The sequence below is a fragment of the Sinohyriopsis cumingii genome, chromosome 7, assembly GCF_028554795.1.
Source record: "Sinohyriopsis cumingii isolate HCF-2022 chromosome 7, ASM2855479v2, whole genome shotgun sequence".
NCBI lineage: Eukaryota > Metazoa > Mollusca > Bivalvia > Unionida > Unionidae > Sinohyriopsis > Sinohyriopsis cumingii.
In genome coordinates this window covers 91,738,001-91,747,646 of record NC_142967.1, presented here as the reverse complement: position 1 = coordinate 91,747,646, position 9,646 = coordinate 91,738,001, and positions in this window count along the sequence as shown.

Here is a 9,646-nt window from a genome sequence, read left to right as displayed (position 1 = left end):
TCAGTTTGCAGAAGCTCTAACTGAGACGGTGAACGTCCTCCTGTATGCAGAATTTGATAATACGATAGAAATCAACAGTTTAAGAGAAGTCATTCTAGATTATTAGAAACCATGGAAGACTGTTATCCCTCTTTACCTAGTGGAGAAACTTTAGACATGGAATGTGAGGAGACTGTGGAATAAGAAGAATCCCAAGACAAAGACGAAGACGTTATCATGATGAAGTCAAGATGGCCAGAACAAGAAGCCCATTTAGTCTCCTGTTTTGCTACAGTCCTGGCAGATAAAATGAAAGAATTGATCAAGGAAGAGTGCTATGGATGTCACAACGATCATCCCAGTCAAATTCAACACGACAAATGCCTGATGTTGAGTCAAGAAGAAAAATTGGACGAATATCTGGACAAAGCTTGGGGTCTCATCGAGATAGAATTTATGTTGACTGAGTGGTATAAAGGCTTGGATAAACATTCTTCTCCTCCATTAACGTCTCTGGCGTGCCGTCGCATCGAATCTCTCTTTGACCAGAGTAAGAAGTCGGAGCTAAACGCCTTTTACTTGTCAGACATTTTCAAGCAAAAAGTCAGGATCGAATTGATCACTTATCATTACCTGTGAAGAAGAAGAAGAAGAAGAAAAAAGACACAAATAAATGGATACCTGGGGACTTTATTATCTTTTGAACCACAGTTCGTACACCGCTTCTTGGAATCCAGTCGTATGTGCTAAAGATGAACTCCCTCATCGCAAACCTCAAGACCATCTAGCTTATGTGATCAACACGGACGACAGTCATCTCCCAGGAACCCACTGGGTAGCCGTCTACTTTCCTCAAGAAGGATGTGTGGAATATTTCGATTCGTATGGATTGCCTCCTTTGGAAGACGATATCATTGACTTTATGAGAAGAAATGCTCAGACCACACGATTCAATAATGTGAAATTACAAGGCACAGATTCCTTGGTGTGTGGACAATATTGTGTGTATTTCTGCATCATCGCAGTCTGGGCTATTCTTTAGAACATTTAGCGACTCATTTTGATCCTCGTTCTTCTTCTAGAAACGATGTGAAAGTAGATCGATGGTTCTGTGACCATTATGCTTATCTTTTGTCTCAAGCTAGGAAACGCAGTGTCCATCAGTGGCCTAATGACTTCCAACAGTGGAAATCACAATTTCATTCACAACGTTGTCAGCCTTGTCCAAAATAATGTGTTAGCTGAAAAAAAATGTTTGTGATTTGAAAAAAATTTTTGATGTTATATTGTTTGATTATTGTTAAAATGTTATAGTTACTTGTTAGTGTTAAGTGCTTTTGAATAAAAATGTTGTGTTTTGAAGAAAAAATGTATTTGTGGTTTGTTTTGCTATAGGAATCTTGATTCATGCTCTTTGACTTCTCTCTATCCCTCTCATGACACTCATTGAACGTTCCGACTCGAAAACCGTGTAGGGATGTTTTCCTTCACGTCCGCGCTTTGACTTTAAAAGCGGGGGTAATCTCCAGTCTAACCATCCATTATCGACTCATCCTCCTACGAAGATGTGCTCCAGACTAGCTAAGCTAAACGAAGCCTACGTGAATTTGCATAGGGTCAGACACAGTCTGATACCGAAGCCAGAAGAGATAGAGAATGTGAGAATGTTAAAAGTCACTGAAGACCTGATAGAAGAGCTCTTCAGAGAAGAAATGAACAGGGAGAAAGAAGAATGGACAGAGAAGTACAGACTCCAGAAACAGCAGAGAGAGCAGCAACAGCAACAACAGCAGCAGCAGCAGCAACCTGAACCTGACAGAGGCTTTGTCGATTGTCGTATCGACACCAAAGAGTTCTTCTTCTCTTTCCGAAGAAGCAGACCTTATCCTGAGAGAAAGCCTATCGTCAGAGGACGTCGCATTCTTAGAACATAAAAGATCGCCATAGCTTCAACTTCACACACAAAATAACAGCCCTTTTCAGGGCCACCCCAATCTCTAGAAAAGAAATAGTAATTGATTTGCCAATGTGTGTATGTAGAGTAGTATGAATATAAACACTCAATCTTTTCTGGTGTGATTGTATATGTTTATGTGTTTGTTTGTAAGCACTCACGTACGTTTGCGTGGATAGTAGATAATGATAATGTTTTTTTGCTGTTTGACGTGCGTGGATAGTATATTTTGGGTTTGATTTGACTGCTTTGCGTATGTGGATAGTATATTATTTCTTTCGTGAAAATTTTTAAATTAGTAATGGGTAGTAAAAAAGTGAGTGATTGTTTCTTTTAGATCCGCGCGTTGTTTGGTCATGATCTAGGTAATATAAATTTTGTCTTGGGGATGTTTTCCTTCACGTCCGCGCTTTTCGTATAACTTGAAAACCGCTAGGCAGTCTAGCTACCCTTGTTGATTGATCAACACTAGAGAATGAACACCAGACTAGCTAAACTGTTAGAACTCCAGATGCACCTGGAATATGTCAGGCGCATACTAAATGAACTGGCAGCGGAGGCCATCGTACAAGAAGGCAGAATAAAAGAGGAGGAGGAAAGAAAGAGGGAAGAAGAAGTGTTCCGAATCCCAGAGACAGAAGATTGGGGTAAAGAGGCTACTCATCCAGCCTCTGCACTCCCATCTAAGAGAGTCAACTGGAAAGATTGGAGTAGAAGATGTGTGTGTGGTGCCAGGCCTGGAAGGTGTCATCATTAACCAGGTGTAGTGGAGTTCTTAAAAAACAGCCCTTTTCAGGGCTACCCAAACCTTTAGAAAAGAAATAGTAATAGATTTGCCAATGTGTGTATGTAGAGTAGTGTGAATATAAACACTGACTCTTTTTTCCTAGTGTGAGTGTATGTGTTTGTGTTTGTAAGCGCTCACGAACGTTTGTGTGGATAGTAGATTATGATAATGTTTTTTGCTGCTTGTCGTGTGTGTGTGTGTGTGTGTGTGTGTGTGTGTGTGTGTGTGTGTGTGTGTGTGTGTGTGCGTGTGTGTGTGTGGATAGTAGATTATGGTTATGTTATTTGTCTAGTCATTACTGTGTGAATAGTAGATAATATGAGAAGAGAAAAGTAGAGGATGTTTTCCTTCACGTCCGCGCGTTGTTTGGTCATGATCTAGGTAATATAAGTTTTGTCTTAGGGGATGTTTTCCTTCACGTCCGCGCGTTTTAAGTGATGTTCTAGGTAATATAAGATTTGGGCTTTAGGGGGATGTTTTCCTTCACGCCCGCGCCTTTTATGTAAGAACCACACAAGGTTCGTCGTTCGCACCATTCTACAAAGAATAAAAAAGAAGATGGCTTCGAACCACCTTGACAAAATGAAAAAATTGCAAGACGTTTTGGACAATTTAGGAATAATGGAGCAAATGTTAGTAAGACTGGACGAGGATCGCTATTCTTACAGTCCACATAGAATAAAGATGGAGATCAACAATTTAAGAAAACTAAAGGAAATCATCAGTGCTCTGCTGAAAGAAATAAAGGAGGAGAAGGAGGATGAAGAGGAAAGGACAAGGATGAGAGCTTGGAATGAAAAAATTGAAAAGGAAGAAGAAAATGAGAAGAGGAAGAAAGAAAAGGAGGAGAAGCAGAAAGAGGAGAAAAGAAGAAAAAGGAGGAAGAAAAAAAAGAAAACAAGAGAAAAAGTGTAGGAGAGAAAATAAGAAGCTGGTGGAAGAATAGAAGAAATTAGAAGAAGAAGAAAACCAAAGGCCCTTTTCAGGGCCCCTTCATAGGCCTCGAAAAGACCTTAACTTTCATTGCCTACCCTCTTTTTAAAAAATGTCTGTTGTCTATAGTGTGTGTGTGTGTGTGTTCTATCCTTCTCCCCTGTTTAAATTTCCCATGTTCCATTTCCATAGACCCATAAGGTCGGGACCGTATTAAAATAGGGTCCCGACCCTGTTGAATTTCCCTTGACGCTCAACAGACCCACCCTGTTCAATTCCCCTTGACGCTAGATAGGCCCAAGATTTTTTGCCCATGTTAAATTCCCTTGACGCTAGACAAGCCCAGGGTTTTTTGCCCATGTTAAATTTACATAGACGCTAAACAAGCCCAGGGTGGTTAATGTTAAATTTACATAGACGCCAGAGTGCCGGGACCCTGTTTTTAATGGTAAGTCCCATTGACGCTAGGGTGCCCCTATTCACTACTATTAAAGTCGCCTACCATATCGTTAATTTTAAACAAGAAAATCAAAACTATTTTTGGTAGTGTTGGTTAGCCCAATGTTCTGAATACCAATTTTACGCAATGACGGGTCTGTCATAGCTTACGAAACTAATTTATGCTATCACTGTCATCGCTTTATTTATTTCTTTTCTAAGGATATACCATCTGTTCTCGCATAAGGAAGGACTGTCACTATATTTAAAATGATTTCATTATCAAAACAGTAAATGGTATTGTACCTCAGCTAATGGCAAACGATTGCATGTGACTACCACTAGTAATCAATGAGTTACCTTTGTCAAATACCATTTTGCTGATTTCTTAATGGTCATGCTAAAATCGAGTTGACTAGGCTTGCGTTTGTTTTCTCTCATTCTATAATAAAATTGGTTGAATTTAAATTAGATATTCAGATCCATGCCTGGACTATCGTTTGTAATGGATGGCCAATTAATCTCACACGCAGGTTAATTGATCACAAGCTTGTCTCTAGGATAAACCACAGCTGATAATTAAACAGACTGATATAAAATTCATGTCCTTGCATATTTCATCGTAACTTTACAAGCTTTATCAAAATATTGTTGGTAATAGTTATCTTTATCTGCCAAAATTATTTGAAAAGTACATTGTATGGCGATTCTGCAATTCATTGGACATATAACTTATTTGAAAAGTATCGTGTTAGCGAGTCTGCAAGTCATAGGACAAATATCAAGTTCTTCCGTTTGGCTAAGGTTTAGGATTTGGTTGCTATGAGCTTTGTTGGTTCTGTACAAAACCGCAGATACTGTTTCTCTGAAGTAGTCTTTTCGTGATACATCAGACTGGAAGAGGGTCATGCCTGTAGTTTAACGGTAAGACGATTGTTCACGAAACCTCTACATTGTACAAAGTGCAATAAAATATCAGGCTACTCACGCCACCGTAAAGCAGTCGATTTACGGTTGTAGTCGCTAAGATGCATTGGGTGGAATTTTAACAGACAACTGTTATATTCAGAATATTAAACTGTGTCATTGGTCTAGGACTCACGGTACTAATTCAGCTCCAATAATAAACCATTGCAAACACCGTGATATTAAAATTTCGATAACTTTAAATTTCTGAATACTCATAATCAAAACCTATATTTATAAGTAAAGACACATCCATGTCAACAGCGTCTATGTAGAGAAAATCACATGACTAACGTCATTTTCTGAATCTACATGCGGTTTAAACGTGTTTTCAATTCCGCAGCAAAGTGTCAGGTGCTAATTTTAGTAATGAGTTTTCCAAACTCAAGTCTGTAAAAGGACTCCTTCATCTTTTATCTTTACAACTAGGCTAAACTCTCCAAAGATTATTTTTGCAAAGATTTTACTTTCATTATCATCCAATCATGTCTCCCCAAAGCCATATATATTTTATTTTATGGTCACCCATTTCTAGGCTGTTTCGCATTCTTCCATATGATTAGGACCGTGAGTCCCAGAATGTGACATAGCGTCTACCATCATTGGTCTCATGCCATTTTTAAGCCATCTCGGTCATTACTTGTTCGTCGTTAGTCTACCATCACGCGCATTTTGTACAACAAACGATCGAATGATGTTGCATCCTGGATAGGTATTATACGTCAAAGGCTGGAGAGACTTTAAAAATTGCATGAACGTACAACTTAACAGGTGATAAGTCCATATTTTTAAATTTATACCAAGTGACCGATCATTTAATAATATAAGTTATGTTGGAGCAGGAGAACGCCATACAATATAAAAGTTTGCCACCGGATAAGAACAGGGCAAGTTTGCACTGGAGGAAACGGCGCCCCGGGTGAAAATTACCTTCGGCTCACCACAATAGCAAAAATACGGCTAAGGGCGCAATGGCGTCACCCCTTCACCGGCTTAGCGTCGCGGGCTGTAGCCCTTATCGTCTGCTGTAGCCCTTATCGTCTGCCACTTACGACAAACCTGGGTAAGAAGGTCAGAATAAAGACATGCTTATGTTCCAATAACTTGAAATTCTTTTTTTTTTAAAGAAAAAAAGTAGACTGGATAACCATTAGGCACAATTTTTTGAACATTCTTGGGGATTAAGACGAATACTGCGCAGTCTTAAACTCTGCTCCACTATTTCCTCAACAAATCGCCTTTCCCACCTCCCATTTTAACAAGGATTCAGTGTAAGGGTTATGTACTTTATTGAGAAACTCTCATTAAGTTTCTACTGTAGTGTATAAGATCGCCAGGTTTCGACAGTGAGTAATGCAACAGTCATCAACAGGTACACGTATTCCTTGCACGTTTTAAGCAAGATATGTGGAAGAAAACTAGGTCACATGGAACAGGGATGGGTAAGAATTGATAAGGAAATCATTCACGAACACGCAGACATGATGGATGCTCGTTTTTATCTATCTACCTGTATGTTCGTTTGTTTGTCTGTCTGGACATCCACAGAGTCTCGCTTGTGTTGCACATTATCGTAGTTCCTCGCAAACGTTGTCATCGCCAACATGTAAGCATGCATGCTTTATTTGTAAAACTCCCACGTCGATTTTGAATTGGCTCATTTTATGTGCATTGATTTCAATTCGACGCCGTGCGAGATTTCATCTTTGGGACATTAGACAGAATGATCTGGCCAATGATTCTAACGTGATATTTCAAAACAAGATTCGAAATAAAACTCAATTAAAAAAAAGGAAAAGATAGAAAGAACAAGAAAAGATAAAACTTAGGCGTAGTATATGGAGACCATCTGATTCATTTTAAGAATGATTGTGAGTAGTATGTTTGTTATTGATCGTTCTGAAAAACTGAAACTTTTGAACAGCTAAGAGTAAAAACAATTAACCCACAACAACGAAACAATAATGTACTGAAGTGCATATTTGGCGGAACATTTAGTAAAATATCTACCCATCATACAGACATTGCATTAAAAAATAGTATAGGAAACAGTGCCAGGACACCAACTCTCCATGAAACAAAATATCGGAAACAAAGCAGTCACCAACTCTCATAAAACTATAGAAAGCAGTGCAAAATCACCAATTCTCCATAAAAAGTATCAAAAACAGTGCAAAGTCACTAAACCTCCCAAAATTATTGAAAACTGCACAAAGTCACCAACTCTCCTAACAAGTATCGAAAACAATGCATGTTTATGCCAAATATAAAGACATATCGTCATTACGATCGCTTTTCCAAATTTGTGAAAACTCGGTTATTTACTGACCTGGATAACCAGCATGCTTCAGCTGTTGCTGCTTGCAAGATGGTAATATTAGCCCTGTGCTCCATTAGTGCAAGTAACAAATTACCGACGGTTTCCTTCTACGTATTTTGCAAAATCTTCACATTCTAGCCATTGTAAAGAAAAGAAAGCAGGAAATGCAGTTTAAATTAAGCATGGTCTATTATCGAAGTGTTTTTTTCTCTCCCCCAAAGTCATTTTTACAACGAAATTTTGCATCAGTGGCAGCATTATCCTAAAGAGAGATAACCCACTGAGAAGGGCATATAAAATAGCCGGAAAAACTCATTCGCGGGATGAGTGCTCAAGACAAAATAGATCCAAGCCAAAAGTGTGATTTTCTAAAGGAATTTATTCGAACAAGGCAAGTCATCTCAGTCTATGAGTCACCGTAATGATGTGGTGTGACATATATATGCAATAGTGTCTACTTTATTATTTCTAACGTTCCTTTCCAAACATTGTCGAAAAAGCCTGAACATATTCCGAATAGGTTCTATGATACACTAAGGTTACATTTTGACGTCTAGTCGAAAATGCAATAATCAAGTTATTTCGAGTTAAAAATGAAAGGTTATTTTAAAAAGCGGACAGCGACTGAACTTCAGTAATTTAAAGCAGAACGGTCTTATAATTCTCGACTTTTGATTAGTTACAGATATATCGTCCCTGTCCCGACTGTAACTTAGGCCATACAGTGTCGCAAAAATTTGGATTGACTGGTTTCATATTTCAAGTAAAACTAGTGTTACAACTCTATGGTCTTAAAACAAGTAATAGAAACCAGTGAGAAGCAGCAAGCTTTGTAAAACCGAACAAATAGTTTAAGTTTATTCTCCTAGAAAACAAAGTGAAAATGTAAAAAAGAGACTTACGGTATTGCGAACAAAATCCCAAATAATCCTAGAATTACAGACACAAGATTTAATGATTAAAGTTTTGAATAAACTTTAGTGGAAATCCAAATTCAATCCAACGCTGGAAGTGTTGATGTGCCTGTGATGGCGCGTGTAGCGGTGATGTGCCAGTATTCTTTTGTTGGATCACAATAATACAATCAAAGAATATATCTTTATTTGAAATTTCACTATAAATTCAAGTCTCTGTTTACAAGAATATTATTTAAGAGAACTTTGTGCTTCCAGATTCAACTGATTTAAATAATTTGAATAAATAAATTCCAGGCCGATGAATTAGTGGATACAACAATAATACATCTGATTCTACTAAGATCTTACAGGATGAATAATGCATTTCTAGAAAAGCAAGATTATTTAGTCCTCTACCTAACCTCAGGTCACAGTTAGAAGTTTCTAAGCAAAACTATTACCTAACGGAAAGTTTCCTTCTCGAAGGCTCTAAATGTTTACAAGATGAAATCTTAGCTATAATTAGTAGTCCGTTTCTAAAATTATGATATAAATACACTAAGCATTAGGCAGACCCGACATTTCATAGGGAATTTCCAAAGTTCGTGACTCAGATTGAGATAAACATGTTTAGTACAAAACCAAAATCAATAATTCAGGTCAGGTAGAAAATGAACTTGATTTTGGACGAGGTCAAATCCAAAATAAAATAGCTTACAATGAAAATAAAAAAGATAAAATACTAGCAAGCAAGCAATGCAAATTAAATATACGTAACACTAGATCCAGGTCAAACAATATAACTGGTTCACGATACTGGTCTAAAATGGACCGTTTTACAGGCATTTTTCAAAAGGGTGTATTAAGCACTAGAGAGGTAAATTGTCCGCGGTAGACAACATCATGCAGTCATCTAAATGAAATAATACAAAAGTCAATCAACTGAAGAAATCCAAAACTTGTTGAAACTGGGAACGTGCTAATGTTTATATGCCACATTCTCGTCACAGTGAGTTATCGCCCGAGAGTATTTTCATATCACTACAACAACGTTTTAAATTTGCTTCTTAAATACGCCCTGAAGAAATCGATACCCTATGATAACTGCATCAAACTGAATTTATGTTGCTTTCACTGCGAGCCTGTATCTACGATGGCTTAGGTGCAGAATGTGATCATTTTCTCCGATATGGAGGACAAAAAATGTTGTTGTTTTGGGGTTAAAGGAGACCAGAAATCAAACTTTTTCTTTTACATATGTAATTCTCTACAGATTTTAAGTCGACTGTAATGTTTATAAATTAAATATCGTAAGCGGGTTGTGATTATATTGCGTGGAAGATACCACTATTCCGTAAATTGCCGAGTTTTTC